The following is a 26844-nucleotide window of genomic DNA, read 5'->3' as shown; positions in this document are numbered from 1 at the left end:
CAGCAATGAAGGAATGGAGATATATTTCCAAGTCAGGAAGGTGAGTGACCTTGAGGGGATCTTCCAAGTGGTGTTGTTCCCTGCTTCCAGAAGCTGGACAGACTTGAAGGAGTCCTCCACCATCAGCACAAGGTATCAGCAATATGTGCCACCTACAAGCTGCACTGCAACAGTTCGCCAGGGCTCCTTTGACAGCATTTTCCATTTTCCAAAGGTTTAGTATCTTTTGCCTTTCTCATCCAGCTTTGTGAACTTTGTTTCTTTGAAGGGTGAGAATCCGCTGCCCTTGTCCTTTTAGGTGGTCATGGTTGAGGGTTGGGAAGGTGCTGTCTAAGGAGCCTTGATAAATTCCTGCAGTGCCCAAGACATTCTGCTATAGGCTGTTCTTTGGCATGCATGCAGTCTTATGTTGTGGTTTGAGCAGATTGGCATGCCTGTTGCTGCTCCTGGCATGCTGTCTAGCCAGGCTTTTTCCCTGGCTTGATGGTAATGGTAGAATGAGGAATATGCTGGGCCATGAGTTTACAGACTGTGGTTGATTGCAATTCTCCTGCTGCTATTAGCCCAGCGCACCTCGTGGATGCCCAGTTTTGAGCAGCAAGGACTGTTCTGGGTTTATTTAGGATTGGGACAATGCCACACAACACAGTGTACCAAGTCTTCAGTGTAAAGGTGAGATATAGACAGATGCATCCTTGCAGGGAGATCGATGAGGCGAGGACAAGTAGGTTTTTATCTTGTGCTGGTTCACTCACCATCTGCCACAAATCAAGTCTGACAGATATGGCCTTCAGCACTCAGCCAGATCATACAGTAGTGGTGCTACCGTGCTGCTCTTGGTGATGGGACATTGAATTCTCCAACCCAGAATACTGTTACACTCCCAATAACTTTTTAAAAAAGAAATGGAAATGGAAATAGAAAGTTCATCTGACAAAAATCTGGGAAGACCAAGACTATCATCTTTGTAACCTGCCCAATTTCCATTTCCTCACCACCATCTCCATCCCTTCTGCCTAGCAACTATATGAGGCTGTTTGCAGTTTGGGTATCATATTTGAGCTCAAAATAAGTTTCTGACCAGATCCACATGATCACTAAACCTGCCTATTTCCAGCTTTGTAACATTGACTGACTCTGCCCTGCCTTAGCTCCTCTGCTGTTGAAAGCCTCATCCATGCTTTTGTTACCTCTAGGCTCAACTATTGCAATGCTCTCATGGCTGGCTTGTCATGTGCCAAAACAAAATATCATCCGAAACTCTGCTGCCTCTGTTGTAACTCGTACTAAGTCCCATAACCCAACAGCACTGTGTTCATGATCTACTTTGGCTCCCGGTTAAGCAGTGCCTCAATCATCAACATAGTGCTATGGTTGCCGCTTCACCAACTGGCAAAGCTTTTGCACCACGGATCAGAAACCACTGGTACTTGCAGCAATGCTCTCCCAATTTTGAATGGTGTTAAAAATAGGAGGGTACCTATCTACCTCAGGGAAATCAAGGCTCATAGCAAAGGAGGATACCCACAAGCACACGGATACTCTTTAGCTGATCAATATGGTAAAGGTGGCAGCACACCACGTGAAGCCATGAAATTCTCCTCCTTTGCACAAGGTGTATGTGGCACGTATACAGTATACATGTGAGTCCTACTGCCAGTCCCTCAAGTGGCAAGTCGAAGGAAAAGCTCTTCCACAACACAAGGCACATCCCCACTGTATGAGTCTCCTAATCCATAAATAACACTCGGTCCTCATGCATGAAGAAACTTGATGCTACTTCGCATTTATTTATGTGCCATCCAGTTAAGCAGAGAACTTCTTCTAAATGTTTCACTCATTACCTGTGGATGGTCAAGTGTCATTGGAAACTACTTTCTCTAAAATTATTGGATCAACCTGGTGGTCCTCTAAATCTGATACTATTCACTGTTAGTCAATGTTTATTTTACATACAGCACAACTTAGCAGCTTTTTTAATGTTTGGTACGTCTGCCAGACTGTCCTTGGACTTCATTGAAATTAATTTTACTAGACTACAACCACAAACTCCAGGTAGTTGTATCCACTGTCAATCATCTTGGATAAGTTTACTTAATGGATAGAGTCTATTCTAGTACACAACACATCTACACAGCTTTAACTGCAGCTTGCTTGTTATTATGTGAAGTAATGTTCAGGTTAGGGATTGCACTACTGGTGGACAGCGCTCAGGTGTTATATCTCACAGGGAAAATTTTTGTTTAGGGTTTTTTAATTCTTTTATGGGATGGTGAGTTCTGTTGGCAAGGCCAGCATTTATTGTCCATCTCTAATTGCTTTTGAGAAGTTGGTGGTGAGCCACCTTTTCAAAGCACTGCAGTCCATCTGCTGTAGGTACATCCACAGTGCAGTTAGGGAGGGAGTTCCAGTTTTTTTGACACAGCAACAGTGAATGATCATCGAAATAGTTCCAAGTCAGGATGATATGTGATTTACAGAGGGTGCTATCCTCATGTGTCTGCTGCCCTTGTCCCTCTAGGTGGTAGTAGTCACAGATTTGGAAGGTGCCATTGAATGAGGCCTGGGGAGTTCCTGCAGTGCATCTTGTAAATAGTACATACTGCTGCCACTGCCAATGGTGGAGGGAGTGAATGTTTAAGGTGTTGGATGGTGTGCCAATCAAGTGGCTGCTTTGTAATGGTGCGAATCAAACAGAACTTACACATTTGCCATCACTGAATCAGGCCATAACCAGAAAGTTGATGAAGAGAGATATTTTGGCAAAGTGTGAAAGCTGGTACTAAATTGATACTGTACTACTAAGTCATAATAACCTGAAGGTCTGGATTCAACACACCATTTTGGTTCTAATTGCTGATTACCATAATTCAAGTGACCTGGAGATGCCACGCAGGACAACTGCAGATTTACCACTCAAGTGCTGATGAATTTTCAATGAGATGTATATGTGGGCTCCCTGCACTCAACTCCATTAGAGATGTAGAAAGTGCTGTGGATAGCTGCACATTGTAGGATAGCTGAAGAACCCAGGGAGAGAGTGCACAGATCCTCAGAGGCCCTGGTCAGGATGATCTAGAGGAGGGAGGATGTCCTGTACCATTGACATCGTCACCCTCACCCTCCTTGCACTCTCTCCTGTAGCTGTTAGAGCTACTGTGTCTCACATCCTCCTCTCAATCCTAGACCAGTCAGGAGGAACCTAGCAAGATGCCCATAAACAAGCACTCCCTTTCTCCCAGTGGCTGTCGCAATGTGTCCAATGAGGTGGAATAGCACAACACTTAATCCTTTTAGATGAAGACCTCAGATAATTTCTGGAATAAATATTGCTAGGGTATTGATGATGGCTTGACAAAGTGCCCCAGAAATTCTGAAATAAAAACAAAAGATGCTGGAAATACTCAGCATATTTTTTCATAAAACATGGCCGGGTCCATCCATCAGCATAGTGGTCTGAATGAATAAATGAAGTGAATATCTGTTGCTATGTATTTTCTTATTTTCAATGCTATGGTTAAAATTTATTTCTCTATAATTATTATCTTCTCAAGATCATAAAATGTGTGTAGTAGCAGAGGCATAGAAACACAATCCAAACAAAAAGGAAATCAGTTCTGATGATAGCACATTTATTATGTTTAAGAATGTTATGACTTGGGCAAAATTTAGTTTTCAGCAAGGAATCAGAAATCCCTCATTCTTCTGAAAGATCCGATAGTTGAGTTGTAGCTGCCCCAGTCACCGTATCTCTTGTATTCACCGGGTCTCAGGAAGTACTGTCGGCCTTTGTAGTTGGGATGTTCATAGAAGATCCAGTAACCGTCCATCACATGGCAGGAGTGAATGTCACGGTAACGGAAATGATCATAGACAGATGGACAGTCATCCATGAATTCCATCATCTGTCCTCCAAAGTCAGGTCTCTCGTAAATCCTCATTCTGTAGTTTCCACCTCGGTACTGTAATAAGAAGAAATGAAACATTTGGGATGAAGATATAAATATACCTACACAACACTCAAGAAAATTACTGTAAAGGGGTTCTGTTATGCTTGTAATACTATCAGGGAACACATTGGCAGCTTTGATGAAAACTCTCCACCCAAAACATTAATCTACCTTTTCTGTTTCCAGATGTTCTCTGACCTGTTGTATATGTCCAGTATTTTTTGTTTTGGTATCAGATATTCAGCAATCACTATTATACCATTGTATCAATATGATCAGATATTCAATCAAAGTTATTGCTACTAAATGCTACAAGCTGGAATGTTTTAGATTGAAGTCCCACTCCAGACTGCCCTGGAGAATGGAAACAAAAGGATTCAGGGTTTGAATACTGATTTGTGATTCAGTTAAGTACTTGCATTTGATGGGAACAAAGGATCATATGCAGAAGAGTGGGTAATTTAGCTCCTTGAGCCTGTTCCACCATTATTTGAGCTCATGGCTGTTCTGTGACCTAACTCCATATACTTGCCTTCAGTCCATACCATCTAATACCTTTGATTAGCAATACTAACAATTGATTTAGCACTAACTGTCATTTTCAGAATAGGATCCAAACATCTATCACTCTTTGCTTTTAGAAGTGTTTCCTAAGTTCACTCCTAAAAGATTCAGCTCCAATTTTTACACTATGCTTCCTAAACCCCACAACCGACAAAAATGGTTTCTCTCTATCAACTTATCTGTTCCGCTATCATAAAGTGTCAAAACCCCATCACACATAAACAGTCTCCCAGCTAATGATACAACCACATGAAGGGTATCTTCATTATAAAATAACAATCTAATGTGTCTTTTGTTGGATGCAACCACAGTTGAATACATGGGTTATCTCTTGTCCCACTGGACATGGAAGATGGGAAGATGGTTACTTCTCATAGTTTGGTTTTGTAACCACAATTCCAATTTAAACTCAACTCTCAATTTTGTTTTTATATTCATTTACAGAATGTGGGAATCGCTGGCTAGGCCAGCATTTATTGCCCACCCCTAATTGCCCTTGAGAAGATGGTGATGAGCTGCCTTCTTGAACTGCTCCAGTCCATGTGGTGTAGGTACACCCACGGTGCTGTTAGGAGGGGTGATCTAGGATTTGACCCAGCAACAGTGAAGTAACGGCAATATATTTCCAAGTCAGGATGGTGAGTGACTTGGAGGGGAACTTCCAGTTGGTGGTGTTCCCATGTATCTGGTGCTCTTGTCCTTCTAGTTGGTAGCAGTCATAGGTTTGGAAGGTGCTGCCTAAGGAGCCTTGGTGAGTTTCTGCAGTGCATCTTGTAGGTGGTAAACACTGCTGCCACTGTTCGCCAGTGGTGGAGGGAGTGAATGTTTGTGGGAGGGGTGCCAATCAAGTGGGCTGCTTTGAAGCAATTTGTATTTTCAGCTGTTATTTGTATTGCAGTTTCTCCAAGAGGGTTCATATGACTACTCTTAGATACATCAACTAAGAGAGAAATGAAAGAAAGTTGGGGGACTTCTTCTATGCAATGTTTCCTGATGGCGTACTCAACAAGCGGTGTCAACTGTATCTATAAATATGTTTGTAGCTGAACTAATTTCAGCCAGTTTTCTCTCACCTTCTTAGTATTTGCTTTATAGGATGTTTAGGCAGTTGTTATTCTTTCCTGTCCTAAGTGATATGTCACTGGGAGTTTGTTCAGAAATTGTCCTGATTGATCACCGAACCTCCTGTGGAAGATTGGCAAAAATCCATCCACCAACCACACCACCCCCTCCCGCCCCCATCAGCGTTTCCATCAATTTTCCATCAAAGTTACAGTGATCAATCATGACAGTGCAGAGATTTTCGCTGAATGAGTGTGGGCCGATAATTGCAGCTTACAATTTAGATTTCAATTTAAAATTTGGATTATTGATTCAGGAAATCCATTAAATGAAGAGGGAATGAACAATTATTGGACATTTTGATTTATTAAATAAATAGGTAAACAGTCCATTTCAAATATAAATCGATTGATGAGTTCATTAATGCCTATAAGACAAAGAATTTATTACTCACATGTGGGTAGGAGCGACATGACCTGATGCTGTCATTGAATCCCATCCAGCGCTGGTAGTCAGGATATTCTCCCCTGCTCAGAACATACTGGTATCCCATGTAATTGGGTTTCTCATACGCCACCCACCAGTCACTGTCAACACGGATGGAGTTACAGCGGCTGAAGTAAGGGGAAAGGTCAGCACAGTCACTACTGCACTCATAGTGCCGACCCTGGAAGTTCCTGTCCTCGTAAAAAATGATCTGTGGGGAAAGAAAATGTAATGAAATATTTGTATTTCCCAATGAACTATTAATAACATGTGAAAAATGTGAGCGCTTACCTTTCCCATTTTGAGCTCACAGTTGGAAAAGCAAGAGACTGAACATATTATTGCTCTGGAAGCTCAGTATTTATATGTTTGTGAGACCATTGCAGAGACTACCTTTGTTATTTCAGACAATCTCAAGAGCACATCAGCAAAAAAAAAATTAAAATCTTTCACAGATACTGTAGTGAAACACCTTTATTCAGAGCGGTAGATTGCTATTGGCTCTTTTTGTTTTGCTTTCATGTCATTTTGATTGTCTAGTAGGAATAAAGAAACAAAGAATGAGAGGCCATAGCCACTCTCAAAGTAAAATACACACAAAACATTGAACTGTGAACTGTGCTGAGTTGATAAAAGCCTCACATTTTTCTTTTGTTTATGAGATATTTTACATAGAAGTATAAAAGAGGTGAATACTTGTGACATTGACTAAACATAAGTTTATACAACTATTTTATGGGCAGAAATTTTCGTTTGCTGTGCGGGGGTGGGTCCCGCACGTCCACCTGTAAAATGTCGCGCGGTGATGTCGGACGAGCTTCCCGACGTCACCACGCGCCATCACAATATTTCACCGGGCGGGCATGTGATGAAGTCTGACACGTGCACACCATTAATTAACGGGCCACATAAGGCCCTTAAGTCTTCAATCGACGCTGATTTATCGGCGCCCGTGCGATCATCGGGTCGGCGCACGGGGGCATTGGGCAGGCGGGTAAGAGACTTTTCTGTTAACCTCATCCATGGGCTGGATAAGAGGGCTCAGTGGGGTCGTCAATCTGGTCTATGAAGTATTTATTGGAGAAAGTTTTTTAAACTTGCCTGTGTGATCTGCAGTCATTTATAACAAATTCCAGCAGCTTTTTCTGGACTCTTAACCTTCAGGTCAGCATCCTGCAGTTAGGAATCTTTTCCGGGCCTGCAGGTTTCAGGAAGCCTTCCCTTAGTCTGGGTATGGGAGCTGATATGCCCACTGTAGGCAGCTCCTCTGAAGTGGAAGGGAGGGCTAGAAGGAGGAGGCGTCCAGGAGTGCACATTCAGCCTCCAGGGGAGCCACCTTTGGGAGTACAGGCGCGGGCACAAGAGGCACAGGGCCAAGAGGAAGTCCAAGGTGGGAGGAGCTGCAGAAGACACCACTATTCTGCTGCCAGGGTATATAGGCGGAGAAGCAGTTACCTCAATATGTCTGAGATGCTGTGCCGAAGGAGGCTCCGACTGTCAAGGGAGACAGTGAACTATATCTGTGAGATGATTGGGCCTGAGATCTCCACTAATGATGTGTGTGGACACCCCATGCCAGTGGCACTGAAGGTCACAGCTGCCCTCAACTTCTATGCCTCTGGCCACTTCCAGGGCTCGGTGGGTGATCTTTGCGGCATCTCCCAATCAGCTGTCCACACTTATGTCAAGCAGGTCACAGATGCTCTGTTCAGACGGGTATTGACCTTCATTCACTTCTGCTGGGACAAGGCCAGCCAGGCAGAGCGAGCCAGAGGCTTCGCAGCCATTGCTGTCTTCCCCCGCGTCCAGGGTGCAATAGACTGCACACGTGTGGCCATCAAGGCGCCAGCAGGTGAACCCGGTGCCTTCGTCAACAGGAAGGGCTTCCACTCCATGAACATGCAGATAGTGTGTGACCACAGGATGCTGATTCTACAAGTCTGTGCAAGGTATCCAGGCAGCTTCCACGACACCTACATCCTCAGACATTCCCAGGTGCCGGGTCTCTTCAGTGCTCCAGCCCAGCTGGATGGATGGCTGCTGGGTGACAAGGTCTATCCCCTCAAAAGGTGGCTCATGACGCCCCTCTGCCATCCAAGAACAGAATCTGAGCAGCGCTACAATAGGAGCCACGCCTCCACAAGTGCTGTGGTGGAGAGAACCATTGTCTTCTCAAGATGTGCTTCCGATGCCTGGACCGCTCAGGGGGCACACTCCAGTACCCACCAGATCGTGTCTCGGTGATAGAGGTTGCATGCTGCACTCTCCACAATATGCGCTGGAAAGGGGGGGACACAGTGGACGCTGAAGACGTTGACGCAGTGTCTGCGTCTGCACACGATGAGTCCAGTAATGATTCTGAGGACGTGCACGCACAAGGAAATGATGAGGGGGTAGATGCTGACCCGGGACTATACCAAGGAGGCAGGGACACCCGGGAGGCTTTAATCCAATGAACCTTCAGCTAACACAACACAGATGGATCACCAGGACAAGCTTGGGCTGCCGCCTCGATACTCGACACCTAAGTGCAAAATCTGCCAGGTCATCAGCACTAACTAAGGGCCTTGTACATAAAGGTGAATGTCCAAAAAAAATATTCATGACTCTTTTCTGAAACATGCACATGCAGAAGAAACGAGGCACCCTCAGCCATAGTGACACATCTGGCATTTAATGTGTGAGTCAGAAGTTATCACATATATTAAACAATAGTGTAAACAATCAAAAGGAAATCATAAGGACCTAATCTTGGGCCAACACAAAAGCACTAGTGATAAATCTATGGTGTGCCTAATGTGCCTTCTGATTTTGTTTCCAGGTGCTACATCTTGCTGTTGCCCCATCGTTCAGAGTGGCATCTGTGACAGCCTGCTGACTCTGCTGTCCTGTTGGCCTCGATGACCTTGGCGGTTGTCCTCTGGCCCGTGGAGCCTGTGCTGGCCCCGCCTGGGATGGAGGTGCCTGTTCTGCAGCTGGCATCTCCTCAGTCATTGCAGCTTCGCCAGATGCAACGGTCACTGGGAGAGGGGCAGAGGAGCTGGTGCCCTCATCCGGAGCACCCTGAGAGGAGCCCGCAAAGACGACAGACAGCTGCTGCGCCGATGTGAGGTTGCTTCACATCTCCCTGCTCATCGTGGATGGATGGGCAAAAAGCTGGGAAGCTTGATGCCCAGATCATCTCCCACACTGGCAGTGTCCAGCTGAGGGCATTGCCAATGTGAGGGTTTGCTGGTCACAGCACATCCCCAGGAAGCCCTGGCGGGTCTCCTGGAGGAGCCTCTCCACGAGGGTCGCCACTCTCTCCATGGAGGACACATGGCGCTCGGACATGATGCTCATTGCTTCAGCGATAGTCCGCGTAGACTCCTCCATCATGCAGACCAAGCCAAGCATAGCCTCATGTATCTCCCCCAGATGCTCCCGCACACCCGGCTGCATTTCCTGTAGCTGCTGTGTCATGGACGACTCCAGAGGCACATCATCACGCCCCGACTGAGCATGTGCCTGGTCCCCTGCAATCCTCTGACTGCTGGCGCCATGGGCACCCTCTGTCTCTGCCAGCTCCTCCAGCGAGTGTGAAGTGCCCTCACCACTGTGCCCCGGGACACTAGCCGATGTTCTAATTCCTACCGAGGTGCTAGTATCTGTGCTGGTAACTGCCTCACAGAAATGGTGTGATGCTGGTGAGATGTCAGGCCCATCAGGTGTGAGAGGGGGCCTCTGCTGCTCCCCCTCACGGCCATGCTCTGACGATGCTGAAAGGAGGAACAAGGACAGTGGATCAGTTAGCGTGCAGGCAATGACAAAGATCATCCCTGTCTCCCTGGCTCATTATGCGCTCAACCTTCCATAACCAATGGCCCGGCAATGTTGTAACAATAACTCATTTAACAATCATCAGTGCTATGGCTGTTGGGAGGACAATGCAGACTGCACTGTTGTCCTTAAACACCTGGCCATGCCACCCCAGCTTCACCGACACCAGTAAACCTGAGTGCATGGCGCCTCTCCAGCTCAAGGGCCTCCTGCTCGAAGCGGCTTAATATGGAGAGCTATCCCTGGCTGCCTCCAGTCCTCACATACTCGGCTGTGTTATGGGCATTCTTCTCCTGAAAAAGAGAGAAGAGCATTGATTAGGGCAAATTGCACATGGACTCTGCTCGCGCATGCCATACCCCAACCAGAGTGGGACATACCAAGCCTCCAGTGCCTCTTCTCCCCGCTGCTGCTGATCACTCAGATAAAGATGCTAGGCCTGCTCCCACCACCCCCTACAGCACATTAAGAACCACACGGTATTTCCTCCTATAGCAAGGAGGCGCAAGCACGTGCAGCGACGAGGGCAGGAGATGGTTCGTTGTCACGACACCTAGAGGCTTCCCTTCCACCATTCTCATCACCCTGACTAGGACATGTCCCGGAGTTCTGAGTATGCACCTAGGTGCAGCTCCTCCAGGTTGCCCCCAAACCAGTCATATGGGACTAAGATCAACACATGGTGCAGGGGAAATCTTATCTCCTCATGACCCACTCAGGCTGACCTCAGCATGGGCACTATCCGCTTGCCCACCCAGCAAAGGAAAAATGCCCTCAATGATTCAATGCAGTCATGACAAGGAGGGGCTCAGAGGGTAAGGTTACCTGCTGGGTTGAATGCCCAATGCCAACATGGTCATCATAAAAACAAGGGGCGCATTGGCCCCCCCCCCGCTGCCCTACCCTGCAGCCTGCCCTGCTCCCCTGCCCTACCCTGCAGCATGGCCTACTCATCCCAACCCCTCTGCTGCGGCCTGGAACTGGCCATTGTGAGCAGCTTACAAAAGGCTGCCAGGCCTTCTTTTAAACAGACTGCCGGGTTGCCATTGGTCCTGGCGGTCTGTGCGCGCCCGCCACCGCCCGGACACTCCCGCTATCCACGGGAGTCGGGAAATACGCTGGGCAGGCCTTAATTTGCCCGCCCGCATAAAATGGCGGAACGGACCTGATTGTGGGCGATGATCGGGTCCGTGCCCACCCGCGCCCGCTCCCGCTAGCCCCCCCACAAATGGAAAATCCTGGCCTATGTGTTTGGCTGTAGAAACAGCAGACTATTAGATTGTAATTCACCATCACCTCTCTCAATCCTTCCATTGCCATGGGTGTTTCACACAACTTGACTATTCCAATGCACTTCCGGCCAGCATCTCACCTTCCATGCTTGGTAAACTTCAACTCATCTAAAACCCTGCTTCCTGATTCCTAACTCGCACCAAGTCCCATTCACCCATTAGTCCTGTGTTCAATCACCTGCATTGGCTCCTGGGCCAGCAACAACTCAGTTTCAAAATTCGCAGTTTTGTTTTTAAATTATTCCATGGCCAGGATTTTACGGCCCTGCTGTGGCGTGACACCCCCCAGCGGACGTGGCAAGCCAGTTAAATCTCCATTCAGTTCGGCAGGACCCGCGAGATGGAGGGGCCGTAAAATCCTGTCTTTGCCCCCCCCATATGTTGCAACTCAGAGAGCCAATTGGTGAAGCACAGAATAGGAGCCTAGTTTTTATACACTTACTATTTTATTTACAGACACTGCATATCATGCAGCTGCAAATCAACAATCACAATTTCAGTCTGCTGGTATGAATATGAGCAAAGGTGGGTCCTCAATTACTCTCCATCACGTGAATGCAATTAAACACCCAATTAATATACAACCACCACATATCTCTGTAAAGCCATGAAGCTCTACAATTATCTGAGATCTCTCTGTGAGCTTCCAATGTTGGCCTCTTGCACATATCCAATTTTAATCGTTCCACCATTGGGAGCTGTGCCTTCAGCTGCTGTGGAATTCCCTCCTTAAACCATTCCTCCTCTCTACTTTCCTCTCCCATTTTAAGAGGTTCTGTAAAAGTTGTTTCTTGGACCAAGATTTTAGTCATCTGTTGTAATATATCTTATGCATCTTGATGTCAAATTTTGTTTGATAACATTGCTGTGAAGCACTTTGGAATGTTACCATGCTAAAAGCATGATATAAATGCAGGTTATTGGTGTTATATATCAGGATCAAAAAGAATTGCGGACAACCCAAACTAAATATTAGCATTTTATTTTGTATCTGTGCTGGAGACCTGATTACTTTTATTTGTTTTAGGCAACATCAATACGATTTACTTACAACCAGGCGATCTTACCTAATAGTCTGTCTATAATGTATATAATACCACAATCAAATGCTGAGAACTAAAACAAAATACAGCAGATGCTGGAAATCTGAAAATAAAAACAAAAACAGAAAAACCGAAAACACTCAGCCAGTCTGGCAGCATCTGTGGAGAAAGGAACATCATTAACATTTCAGGTGGATGACAGGATCTGGTGAAAAGTTATCAAAGTGAAATGTTAAGAACCCTGAGGAAAATGCCCTCACCTCATATTAAGGTTGAGGATGAAGTATGACAGGTTTCCCAAAAATCAATCCTAAATATTTGAAAACAGATTTGAAAGGGATTTCACCCCTTTTTAATGGTGCGGTCTTATACTCGTGCTTCACTGACTAGAGGTGCAGTGAATTATTTTTGATTATACATTTATTTGGTGAAGTCCATCTGCAAAGTTAACACCAAGGGATCAGTCTTTACATGCAGCAGAATTAATTATGGGCTGCAAAATAAAAGTGGTTTTGCTGACATGGTATTTGATCGCATTGAATTTAGAATAGTCTAAGTGTGCTGAATTGGAAAGGAGAATTATGGAGCTTCTGCAATCTTGCTGCCATTAAAATTAACTGGAACATAAAGTCACAAAACTATAGAACCATAGAAAAGTTACAGCACAGAAGGAGGCCATTCAGCCCATCTTGTCCATGCCAGCCCGAGGACACCCATGTTGCCTTTTGTAATCCCACCTTCCTGCACCCGGCCCATAGCCCTGCAGCTTACAGCACTTTAAGTGCAGATCCAGGTACTTTTTAAAAGAGTGTAAAGTTTCTGCCTCTGCCACCAACTTGGGCAGCGAATTCCAGACACCCACTACCCTCTGCGTAAAAAAATTCTTCCTCATGTCCCCGTTACGCCTTCTGCCACTTATCTTGAATCTATATCCCCTGGTTCTAGAATTCTCCATCAAGGGAAACAATTTTATCCTGTCCACTTCATCTATTTCCCTCATAATTTTGTACACCTCAATCAAGTCACCTCTCAGCCTTCTTTGTTCCAAGGAAAATAACCCAACCTATCTAATCTCTCCTCATAGCTACACTTTTCTAACCCTGGCAACATTCTTGTAAACCTCCTCTGCACTCACTCCAGAGCTATTACATCCTTCCTGTAATGTGGTGACCAGAGCTGCACACAATACTCCAGTTGTGGCCTCACCAGTGTTTTATACAATTCCAACATTATATCCTTACATTTATATTCTATACCTCTGCCAATGGAGGAGAGCATTCCATATGCCGCCTTTACAACCTTGTCTACTTGACCTGCTGCCTTCAGGGACCTGTGTACTTGTATGCCAAGATCTCTCACTACATCTACCCCTCTTAGTATATTCCCATTTATTGTGTAAACCCTGTAACTGTTTGACCTCCCTAAATGTATGACCTCACACTTCTCTATGTTAAAATCCATCTGCCACTTTACCGTCCACTCCACCAACCCATCAATATCGTTTTGGAGATTATGGCTGCCCTCTGCACTATCCACTACTCGGCCAATCTTTGTGTCATCTGCAAATTTCCCAATCGTGCCCCCCATGGTCACGTCCAAATCGTTAATATGCAAGGGTCCCAACACCGAGCCCTATGGAACACCACTTGAGACAACATTCCATTCGCAAGGGCATCCATCGACCATTACCCTTTGTTTCCTGTTACAAAGCCAACCAGTTTGCCACATTACCCTGAATCCCATGGGCTTTTAGTTTCCTGACCAATCTTGCCATGTGGGACCTCGTCAAATGCCTTGCTAAAATTCATGAACACAACATCCACTGCACCATCTTCATCAACTCCACTTGCCACTGACCATCCCTGACTAGTCCATACCTTTCCACATGACAGTTAATCCTATCTCAGGATTGATTCTGCCAGTTTGCTCACCACCTATGCAAGACTAACTGGCCTATAATTGTTTGGCATTTCCTTTGATCCCTTTTTAAACAATGGAACTATGATTACATTTCTCCAGTCCTCCGGTACCTCCCCTGTATCTAGTGAAGATTGGAAAATCATCCTCAGAGCATCTGCTACCTCCTCCCTGACTTCCTTCAGCAGCCTCGGAAGCAATCCATCTGGCCCTGGTGACTTATCAACTTTCAAGGATTTCAACCCTTCAAGTACTTCCTCTCTCTTTATGACTATCCCATCCAATGTCTCGCAATGTTCCTCCTGGACTACATATCTACAACCTCCCTTTCCTTTGTAAACACGGAGACAAAATATTCATTCAAAACCCTTCCCACAGCCTCTGCATCTACACACAAGCTTCCATCTTCATCTCTGATAGGTCCCACTTTTTCCTTAACTAACCTTTTAGCATTAATGTATTGGTAAAACTCTTTGGGTTATCTTTAACTTTACTTGCTAATCTTTTTTCATGCCCCCTCTTTGATTTCCTTATTTCCTTTTTTTACTTCGTCCCTGCACTTCCTGCATTCGTCTAGGCTCTCTGCAGTGCTTACTATTTTGTGCCTATCGTACGCTTTCTTTTTCTGTTTGATCTTCCCCTGTATTCCTCTAGACAACCAGGGGGGTCTATATTTGGCAGTACCACTCTTATTTTTGTAGGGGCCATGTCTACTTTGTACAATTAGGATCGCGCTTTTTAGTGCTTCCCACTGGTTTTCAACTGTTTTATCCTCCAGCAGTGCTGTCCAGTCCACCTCACCAAGTCCCTTCTCATTTCTGCAAAATTTGCCTTCCCCCAGTTCAAGACTTTTACTCCTGCCTTATATCTGTCCATTTCCATGGTAATGCTAAATCTAATTGAATTGTGATCATTGTCCTCGATATGGTCGCCATTTTTTTTTTGAAAATATGATTTTTCAACATTCAACTGACTGGAAATTTTGCAATTTGGATTGAGACAGAGCAAACTGCTCAAAAATGCAAGGCCACATTCCAAGATAATGATGGGAAACAGACAAATCGCCCTCAGGAGAGTGTGAAGGGAGAGACATTTCCTATAACCCAGGCACCCATCAAAACTCATAACTGTTTAAGGAAGAGGCATTAAAAATGCAAAGTACTAGATACTGAAACAATGGCTGCCCAGCCACTAGAGAGAGATTGCAAGTGACACAGGCAGTGTCAAGAATGTCTTCAGCAGAGGAAACAGGCTGAAAGCTGCTCTTTTTCCCTCTCTCTCTTTTGGAATAAAAGTGATGCCCGGTTTGAGAAGATGGCTCTATCAGAAACTTATCAGCGAACTGAGATCTCGCAATAATTGCAACATCTTTTACATCTGACCGCATCCAAGAAGCCAGCTAACCTAAATCTTCTGCAGAGTTTAAAATCAATGCCTCAAGAACAATCAAAGGACACTTAACCATATATTCTTCTACATTTTTTTGTTGGACTCTAATTCCCTTTATTTCTGACACGTCTGTGTGTATGTGTGCCTGAATGATTGCATAATGGACCAATGCTTGACATCGCATTTTCCTTGGGACTGTTATACTAAAATGCAAAAATGTCCACATTCAATGTCAATGCTTTCATAGAACGGAGGAGATTATTTTTCTCAGGTTTAGTGGTTAATAAATATGCTCCTTCTTTGACTCACAAAAACATTGTTTGATTGGCTCCTTATTGCTCACAACTTAAATAGTTAAATACGTTCTGATTTGGAAAAGGCATATCCTCGTAAAAATGAAACTTAAACCTTTGTTGTGACCAACTGAGGAGGCTGAATAGAGGGGAGCCAGTTCACCCCCTTCTCACCTGGTCATAACAAAATTGGGGGCTCATGTCTGGAATTTGTTCCCACAGACTGATGAAAGAATTTGAGTGGAGAAAGTTAATTGTTCCTTCAATGGCAATTTATAAAGCTGCAAAAGGTTTTCTTGGGTCTGTTACACTAAAGTGCTAAAATGTCCACATTCAATGCTTTCATAGAACAGGATGAGATAACTGGCGAGAAGTTAAGGGCATTGTCATTGGAAGAATTAAAAGGTGTAGCTTAGCACTTAGAGGTGGAGATCTGCCCGAAAGCTAAAAAAACGGAAATTTTAAAATGGGTGTCAGAACATTTAGAGGTGGAAATTGAGGACACTGAAACTGATAAATTAGCGACAGAGAAATTAAGATTGGAGGTTTGAGGCCAAGAAGCCTGTGTGGTTTAACTGCCTCAAGGCAGGACACGTCTGTGCTGATTGCTGGAGGTAATGGGAAGAATCCATGAGATTTGTTGAGGCACACAAGCCCTGAGCAGGAAGTGGCAGTCAGACAGATAGCATAGCAGACCAGGCTGTTGTTCTGAATGTGCAGTAAATCCCTATAGATGCATTACTGTGAGTGTGGGTGAGTTTTAAAAAATCCCTGAGAGTTACAAGGATTTTGCATCAGATGAGTGGCTACATTTCCCCAGAGCAAGGCAAGTAAGCCTATATTGACGCTGAATGATACAGGGGTTAGCCAAACTGCACTGCTGGGAAAAAGCATGACCTTTCCACAAGAGCGTGCAGTAAGTGCCAAGGTGTTGGTAAAAGGTATTGAAGGAGGCTACATGCCCATCCCCTTTTACCGGGAGTACCTGGAGTGTGACCTTGTGTCAGGACCAGTGATCGTGGATGTCATCCCCAGTTTGCCTGTGGACGGGGTCAACCTGCTCCTCAGCAATGACCTGCTGGGGTCAGAAGTGATAGCATCTCCAGTAGTCTCAGAGAAGCCGACCAAGGTGTGGGAGACAGAACATCTGCAGGAGAAAATGCCTAGCATTTTCCCTGACTGTGTGGTAACACAGTCTATGGTCATAGAAACTGTATCAGAGGAGGCTGAAGTGGCACTGCAAACAGATGACCCTACTGTCTGGATATCTGAGACCTTTTTCAGGAGTCTAGAGGACCCTAAGGAGGTAATAAATAGGCCTTCCTTGGTTTCGGCTCAGCAACCTTCATTAAAAATGTTAGCTCAGTCTGCCCAAACTGCAGCTGTGGCTGTGGCAATGCCTGAACGCTACTACATTTAAAATGAGGTGCTGCTGAGGAAGTGGAGATCCCCTCACAGACCTGCAAATGAGGAGTGGACAGTGATCCACCAGGTAGTCATGCCGCCAAGGTCTTGAGTGGGAATTATTAAGGCTAGCACACAAAATCCCAGTGGCTGGGAATGTTGGTATACCCAAGCCCACATCAGCCAGCATTTTTACTGGCCACAACTCCACAGGGATGCAGGAAGGTTTTTGAGAACCTTCAACGTCTGCCAGGTTGTGGGAAAACCCCAGACTGCAATAAAACCTGCACCATGCCTGCTTTTGGGGAACCATTCAGCAAGGTGCTAGTGAACAGTGTGAGGCCCCTGCCAGAAACAAAAGGGAACTACCAGTATATCCTCACCATCATAGATGTGGCTACCCGTTTCCCAGAGATGGTTCCCCGTGAACCATATCTGCCAAAACAGTAATGGGGAAATTAACACAATTCTTTACCCAGTATGGACTACCCACCGAGATCCAGTCAGATCAGAGCTCAAAGGTCATGTCCAAAATATTCCATGAAGTCATGGGTAACCTGAGCATAACCCAGTTGAAGTCCTCAACGTTTCACCTGCAACTGCACAGGGGGGCTAGAATGGTACCATCATACTCTAACAACAATGATCTGGACATACTGCCACGAGTACCCCCATGACTGTGATACAGGGTTAGGTTTCCTTCTGTTCACTACCAGGCTCAGCCAATGAGTCCACTGATTTTACTCCGTTTAAAGTGGTTACTGACACCTAAGGTCCTCTGAAGCTAAACAGAAGGAGGAAGTCCCCATGTTAGACTACGTAACCATGTTTCGTTAGTGACTTATGAAAGCCTGTAATATGGCTCAAGAACACTTAGAAATCCCTCAGACAGTAATGAAAAAACAGGCAGACAAACATGCCAGGGCTCGAACCTTTCAGTCAGGAGACGACGTGCTAGTGCTCCTACCAATACTGGGTGAACCCCCAAAAGCCCGGTTCAGTGGCCCAGACATAGGAGCAAAGAAGCTTGGGGAGGTAAACTACCTAATTGACCACCGCAGACCACAGGAAAAAGGAAAGGCTGTGTCATGTCAACATGATAACACAATATCACTGCCGAGAAAGGGAAAAGCAGGTAACTATCTGTCCAATAACAACAGAACTGGAGGGCGAGAGGAACAGTGAAGGTGAATTGGAGGGAGACATGGGTGATGCCCACATTAAAGCCCCTACTATCCAGCTAGCAAACACAGAAATTCTAGCAAAATTGGACACCATATTTCGCCACTTAAATGCAGAACAGCAAGGAGACCTGACAAGCCTGCACACCACATTTAAAAGAATCTGTAGACACAAGCCAGGCTGCACCACTGTAGCTCTGCATGATGTGGATGTGGGAGAAGCAACATCCCAACCGTCTAGGTCCCGAGAAGCTGGCCTAGGTTAGGGAGGAGATTAACTACATGCTGGAGTACCCTCATTGTGCTCGTGCCCAAGCCCGATGGCTCTACAAGGCTCTGCATTGACTACTGAAAGGTTACTGCAGCAATCAGAGTCAATCTCCACCTGATTCCCCACCAGGAAGACTGCATCAATAGGATGGGAAATGCAGCTTACATTACAAAGATAGATTTACTTAAGGGATGCTGGCAGATTCCCTCGACCGGCCGTGCAAAGGATATCTCTACCTTCGTAACCCTGGATGGGTCATACCAGTGTCAAGTCATGCCATTTGGACTCTGAAATGCCCCAGCCACCTTTCAAAGGCTTAGTTAGTTGCGTAGTGTACCTAGACGACCTCCTAGCATACAGTGGCACCTGGGAAACTCACTTAGAGCAACTGGAATCCACCTTCCAGAAATTTCAGTCAGCGACCAAGTAGTCAATGTCGCAATGAGCAAGTCCGCTAAGGCTCAATGACCTACCTAGGACACGTGGTGTGTCAAGGATAAGTACTGCCCAGTGCTGCAAAGCTACAAGCAGTAATATAGTTTCCCATTCTCACAACAAAGAGGAAAATCATGAGATTTTTAGGATTGTGTGGGTTCTACCGCAAGTTCGTCCCAAACTTGAGCACTGTAGCTACCCCGCTGACAGACCTAATACAGAAGAAAGCAAAAGTAGTATGGACTGAGGAATGCCAGACAGCTTTCAAGAAGCTGAAAGCCATTTTAATAAATGAACCAGTGCCATCAGCTCCAGACTTTAACTAAGCATTTAAAGTAGCCATCAATGCTAGTGAACTTGGGCTAATGGCTGTTCTCCTCCAGGATGATGAATGAGGAATAGAGAGACCAATCAGGTACTTATCCAAAAAGCTGAACAATATAAGAAATGATATTCCACTAGTAGAAAAAGAAACTCTAGGCTTATTACTGGTTCTCAAACACTTTGAGATTTATGTCCGAAATTGATACAGAGAGACCACAGTGTACACCGACCACAACACTTTGACCTTTATGGAGAAATTCAAAACTCAAAATGCAAGGTTATTCAATTGGAGTTTGTTTCTCCAACCATATCTCCTAAAAAGTACCCACATTTCAGGGAAATCAAATGTGATTGCAGATGCCCTGTCCCATACTTAAAGAGACCCAGTTAGGACTGATGGGATAATCCAGAACAAGGCTGAGAGAATGAATGGAAGTGCGTGTGCTTTTTTTGTTTTGTGTATTTATACCTTGTAATGAAATGAGAGTGAATATCATTTCATTTTTTTGTGACAAGGCCATGTCCCTTAAATTTTTGAAAATATAACTTTTCAATTTTCAACTGACTGGAAGTTTTGTAATTTGAACAGAAACAGAACAAACTGCTTAAAAATACAAGGCCACATTCCAAGATGAAGACGAGGAACACACAAATCACCCTCAGGAGAGTGTGAAGAGAAAGACACTTTCTTTAACTCAGACATCCTTGAAACTTGTAACTGCCTTAGGAAGAGACATTAAAAATGCAGAGTACTGGATATTGAATAAGTGGCTGCCAGCCACCAGAGAGAGATTGCAAGTGACACAGGTTCTGTCAAGAAAGTCTTCAGCAGAGGAAACAGGCTGAAGGCTGCTCTCTCCCCCTCTCTCTCTTTCGGAATAAGCACATTGCTAGTTCAAGAAGGCAACTCTACCAAAAACCTACTAGTGAACCGAGATGTTGTAATAATTACAACATCTTCTTCATCTGACCACATCTGAGAAACCAGCTAACCAAATCAGCCACAGCATTTAAAAAATGCACACCTCAAGGACAGTCAAAGGACACTTAATAGTATATTTTTGACCTTTTTTGGACTTTATTCCCCTTACTTCTGGTGTGTGTACCCGAATAACTGCATGAGCGCCGAATGCTTGATGTCGCATTCTTAATATTTTTATTGGCTTTAGTAGTTAATTTGCTTTTTCTTTGACTCAAGAAAATGTTGTTTGGTAGGCACCTTATCATAGATGAAATATTTAAATACATTCTGATTTGGAACAGGCATATCCTGTGAAAAAGCAACTTAAAACTTTGTTGTGACCAACCGAGGAGGTTGAATAGAGGGGAGCCAGTTCACCTCTTCTCATCTGGTCATAAGAATAATAAATTTGACATGTGCAGTTTGTGGATTAGTGTATGACTTGTATTAGATGAAGTTCACATTTAAATCAAAGGAATACTGTGCAGTGAAGGGAATGGAAAGCTGAACTTATAACCACTATAGATGGCATAATAGAGTGGGTCCCTTCAAGGTGAAGAAATATTAACTTCCAACCCAACATTCATCAGTTCCTTGAAATCATGGGTAGAATTTTACGACAGCAGGATTTTATGTTCCCGCTGTCATCAATGGGATTTATAACGGCCCACCGCATTTTACGGCCCCATCCCCGCCGAAACGGGGCCGTAAAATTCTGCCCCATGTATTTGACCAGATAGAATAGGTGATTATTAAAGGGTTAGATAAAACAATGGACCTGGAATTGAAAACATTTCCAGCACAACAGGGTAAGTAATCCTATTGTACATAAGAAACAATCATTTCTTTCTCTCATTTAAATATAACTGGGAAAGTTACTTAGAAATAATCTTAGCCTTCATCTCATGGCAGTGAATGAGCAAGGGGCTTGATGCATCCAAAGTGCTCACACCAGATTTGCAGAGTCGTTGTCAGATTAGATAAGGAGTGAGACTGGAGTACAACCTCATCGGAGTGCTGTTAGTTTGCTGAGTTGAGGAAATTTTAAATCTCTTTCTAAAAATCTAACATTGTTTGATTTTAACATTTAACGGGAAATACTGTTTAAATTCTAAATCCCATCCAGGGGCCTAAGCAGGGAGATAGAAGCTATCCATTGGTGTGTAGCTGTGGTTAGTTAATTAAGGGAACCAGCTTGAACTGGTTTTTCTGTACCTGGGGCTCAGCTAGTCTCTTTAGTTCAGAACGTTTAAATACAGGCACCTTAGTATGACCTAGTATTGGAGTGCAGCCTCAATGGGGTGTTGGGAGTTCAGTGAGTTGAGGGAGTTGGGGAAGGAGGTGCTCCTTTGCTTTTTCTAACTTTTTCACCTGTAGGAATTGGTCCTTACTCTACTGCACAGAAGAAGCTACCTGTTTGGTGAGGATTTGGTAAGTGATTAAAGCTTTAAAATAGTACAGGAGCTTGTGGTAATGTTAATAAATTAAACATAAAAGGAAAAAAATCATATAATATAATTAAGTAGATAATTAAAACACATTAGGAATGGCAGGACAGGTGATGTACTTGGGCAACACATCAGGGAGGGGAAAAGTTACCTGGACATTTTGTATCAGGAGGTGGTCACTCCACTTAGGATAGGATCTTCTGATTTGGAAAGTGGTCAGGGACATGAGGGTGTGACTGCAGCTGAGGCAGGCGAGGGGACCCAGAGGGCAGGAGTGCAGGAGTGCAGGAGCCTCAGCCTTTGCAATTGCAATAGTCCGATAGGTTTGAGGTTCTTTCAGCTTGTTTGGATGGGAATGGAGGCTGCAAGGTCGACGAGCAAACTGACCGTGGCACCATGGTACAGAAAGCCATTCAAGTGAGCAGAGCAAAAGGGACTGTAGTGTTAGTAGGGGACAGTATAGTGACAGGAATTGACACTGTTCTCTGCAGCAAAGAGCAAGAGTCCAGAAGGCTATGTTGCATGCTTGGTGCCAGGGTCCAGGACATCTGCTCAGGGTTGGAGGGGGACTTGCAGTTGGAGGGGGAGGATCCAGTTGTTGCAGTCCATATAGGTACCAATGACATAGACAGGGTGAGGAAGGGGGTTCTGTATAGTCAGTATGAGGAGCTAGGCACCAAATTAAGAAGCAGAACCCCAAAGATAATAATCGCTGGATTATTACCTGAGCCATGTGCAAATTGGCATAGGAAAAATCAGATTAGAAAAATGAATGTGTGTCTCAAAGACTGGTGAGGGAGAAGTGTGTTCCAGTTTGTGGGGCACTGGCACCAGTACTGGAGAAACTAAGGCTGTATCTTAGGGATGGTCTACACCTGATCCATGTTGAGGCTGGTGTTCAAGTGAACGACATAACTAGGAAAGTAGAGAAGGTTTTATACTAAACAATGGGGCAAGGGATCAAATTTTAGAAGATGTGGTAAATCAACGGAAAGACACAAATGTGGGAAATGATGAACAAAATATGACAGGAAGGGTTAGAGAGTACAATCTAAGTGTAAACCAGCAGATAAGGCTAGAGATTACAAAAATAATAAAAGCACAAAACTAAAGGTTCTTTACCTGAATGTGTGTAACATTTGAAGCAAAACAGATGAAGTGATAGTACAAATAGAAATAAATAAGTGCGATCTGATAGCTATTACAGAGACATTGGTGCAGGATGGCATAGATTGGGACCTGAATATTGAAGGGTACATGATATTTAGGAAGGCCAGGAAGCTGGGAAAAAGTGGAGGGGTGGCTCTCTTAATTACTATCTACATAGAGACTGGAAAAATCAGATTGGCAAAGGCAGTCCAGATGAAGAGTTCGTAGAATATTTCCGGGATAGTTTCTTAGAAAAGCATGTTCTGGAGCCAACCAGAGACCAAGGTGAACTAGATCTGGTATTGTGCAATGAGATAGGATTAATTTTACATTCAGTTTGAGAGAGAGAAGAGTAGCTCCAAGACTGGTATTGTAAACTTAGATAAGGCAATACAAAGGCCATGAAAGTAGAGCTAGCTGAAGTAAACTGGCAAATTATGTTAAGGGATAGGTCAATAGAAATGTAGTGGCAGACATTTAAGGGGGTATTTCAGAATACACAGAATAGATACATTCCAACGGGAAAGAAAAAATCCAAGGGGAAGACCCACCATCCATGGTTAACTAAAGAAGTTAAAGATAGTATCAGGCTTAAAGAAAAAGCAAATAATTGTGCAAAGATGGGTGGCAGCCAGAAGATTGGACAGAACATGAAAAACGGCAAAGAATGACTAAAAGATGGATAGGGAGGGAAAAATTAGAGTACGAGCAAATGCTAGCTACAATATAAAAACGGATGGTAAGGGCTTTTATAAACATTTTAAAAAGAAAAGAATTAACAAAGTGAGCATTAGTCCTATAGAAAGTGAGTCTGGGAAATTAGTGAGGTAAAATAAAGAGATGGCAGATAAATTGAACCAGTATTATGTATCAGTCTTCACTATAGAGGATACAAGTAACATCCCAGAAATAGCTGTAAATCTAGAAATGGAAGGGCGGGAGTAATGCAGAAAAATTACAATCATCAGGGAAATGGTACTGAATAAACTGTTGGATCAAATTGCTGACAAGTCCCCAGGTCCTGATGGACTTCATCCTCAGGTCTTGAAAGAAGTGGCTAGTGAGATAGTTAGCGCGTTGGTTTTAATTTTCCAAAATTCCTTAGTTTCAGGGAAGCTACCATTAGATTAGAAAATAGTGAATGTAAATCCTTTACTCAAAAAGGGAAGGAGACAGAAAGTAGGAAACTACAGACCAGTTAGCTTAATATCTGTCAAAGGGAAAATGTTAGAAGCTATTATCAGGGATGTTATAGTAGGGCATTTGGAAAAATTCAAGGTAATCAGACAGTCAGCAGGGTTTTGTGAGAGGCAAATCATGCTTAACCAATTTATTGGAGCTCTTTGAAGAAGTAACATGTGCTGTGGATATAGGGGAACCGGTGGATGTACTGTACTTAGATTTCCAGAAGGCATTTGATAAAGTGCTATATCAAAAGTTCTCATGGAAAATAAAAGCTCATGGTGTAAAGGGAACACATTGGCATGGATAGAAGATTGGCTAGCTAATAGGGAACAGAGAGTAGGCATAAATGGGTCATGTTTTTGCTGGCAAGATATTACAAGTGATGTGGCACAGGGATCGGTGCTGATGCCTCAACTTTTTACAATTTATATGAATAACTTGGATGAAGGGACTGAAGGTATGGTTGCTAAATTTGCTGTGACACAAAGATAGGTAGGAAAGTAAATTGTGAAGAGGACATAAGGAACCTAGAAAGGAATATAGATAGGTTAAGTGAGTAGGCAAAAATCTGAAAAAATGTAGCATAATATGGGAAAATGGAAAATTGTCCATTTTTGCAGGAAGAATACAAAATCTAAGTGCTGAGAGATTACACAGCTCTGAGATGCAGAGGGATTTTGGTGTCCAAGTGCATGAATTGCAAAATGTTAGTATGCAGGTACAGCAAGCAATTAGGAAAGCTAATAGAATGTTATTGTTTATTGCAAGAGGAATTGAATACAAATGTAGGGAGGTTATGCTTCCGTTATACAGGGCATTGGTGAGACCACATCTGGAGTGCTGTGTGCAGTATTGTTCTCCTTATTTAAGGAAGAATGTAAATGCATTGGAAGCATTTCAGAGAAGATTTACTAGACTAAAACTCTAAACTGAAAGGACTCACCAAGGCTCCTTAGACAGCCCCTTCCAACCCACGACCACTACCATCTAGGAGGACAAGGGCAGCAGATACATGCGAACACCACCACCTGGAAGTTCCCTTCCAAGCCACGCACCATCCTGACTTGGAAATATATCGCCGTTCCTTCACTGTTGCTGGGTCAAAATCCTGGAACTCCCCCCTAACAGAACTTTGGGTGCACCTACACCACATGGACAGCCGCAATTCAAGAAGGCAGCTCACTACCACCTTCTCAAGGACAATTAGGGATGGGCAATAAATGTTGGCCCAGTCAGCGATGCCCACATCTCATGAATAAATGAAAACAAAATAAAAACACCTGGAATGGCCGGGTTGTCTTATAAGGAAACGTTGGATAGGCTGGGCTTGTATCTGCTGGAGTTTAGAAGAGTAAGAGGTGACTTGATTGAAACATATAAGATCCTGAGAGGTCTTGATAGGGTGGATGTGGAAAGGATGGTTGTCCTTGTGGGAGAATCTGGAACTAGGGATCACTATTTGAAAATAAGGGGTCACCCACTTGAAACAGAGATGAGGACAATTTTTTTCTCTCAGAAGCTTGTGAGTCTTTGGAACTCTCTTCCTCAAAATGCAGTGAAGAAGGATCTTTAAATATTTTTAAGGCAGAGCTAGATTGATTCTTGATAAGCAAGGGAGCGAAAGTTTATTGGGTATAGGTGGGAATGTGGAGTTGAGGTTACAATCAGATCAGCCTTGATTGGCGGAGCAGTCTCGACGGGCAGAGTGGCTCGAGGGGCCAAGTGGCCTACTTCTGCTCCTAATTTGTATTTTTGTGGTGCAGATAAAGAGGAAACATTCAAAGAAGATTAGGTATGCGGATAAAAATTATTTTTGGAAGTTTGTATAAAGGGACAGATCTTTTATATGGATACGTGTTTAGCTAGAATGAAACAAGGGGAATTTGGAGTGAAGAATTATTGTGTTATCATGACACTGTTGCCGTGAATGTCAGGTGCTTATTTCAGTCTTTAAGTGACTTTAGCAAAATGAAAGAAGACAATTGGGCAGATAGTGGCAGGATTTATTGTAAATTTCACAGAGAAATCATCTCCTCTGAGTATTCCCAGCAGGTGAGTTTCTGACAACATTGAGTTTATTCACTGAAAAATGAGCAGTTCTATGTATCATACATTGGATTTCTTGTCAACACTTTTCTCAGGTTCCCAGATTTTCAGAAGTAAACTGAATCCCCAGATTGAACTAAAGATTGTGTCTTTTTTTTTTCTCTGCTGGTGAGTGTAACTCGGGTTTAACAATTAAACTCCAATCATTGCTCATCACCTACTGGAGAATATATGGGATGCCCACATTAATCTATCAGCAGAAGGCAGAAAAATAACAAACTGCTAGCCCCAGCTATGCATGCTACTTGAGCATTTATTTGTAGCTAAATGAAGTATTAAAACAAAAATACATAGCAATGTATTAATACAGAACAATAACCAAACATGCGTGATATATAAAGACTGGCCTAACTGTTCAAAACAAAAGGAAAGACAGAGTGCTAACTGTTCACAGACCTTTTCAACAAGGTCTTGGCATTATTAATTGTGTACTTTCTTTGCAACTTTGCTTTTCTTTTGTTCCACATACAGTTTACCTATCAATGCCATAAGTCAGTGGACAACACTGTTCTGACCTTGGTCCATTTGATCCAACAGCACATGGATAGATTAGGCAACTATGCTC

The 26844-nt window shown here is 43.9% G+C and overlaps 1 pseudogene across 1 annotated transcript; it reads right to left on the bottom strand.

Annotated features, from left to right (window-relative positions):
- Window positions 1–3667: 3667 nt before the first annotated feature.
- LOC144686974 (gamma-crystallin S-1 pseudogene) lies at window positions 3668–10735 on the bottom strand (annotated as a pseudogene). The gene is made up of 3 exons (XR_013578024.1): window positions 10707–10735; window positions 6031–6319; window positions 3668–3962 (listed from the first exon to the last, which is right to left on the bottom strand). The product of XR_013578024.1 is annotated as a gamma-crystallin S-1 pseudogene (transcript).
- Window positions 10736–26844: the final 16109 nt, after the last annotated feature.

The sequence above is a fragment of the Cetorhinus maximus genome, chromosome 11, assembly GCF_964194155.1.
Source record: "Cetorhinus maximus chromosome 11, sCetMax3.hap1.1, whole genome shotgun sequence".
Classification (NCBI taxonomy): Eukaryota; Metazoa; Chordata; class Chondrichthyes; order Lamniformes; family Cetorhinidae; genus Cetorhinus; species Cetorhinus maximus.
The sequence above is the reverse complement of the archived record's forward strand: the minus strand, read 5'-3'. Positions and strand labels throughout refer to the sequence as shown.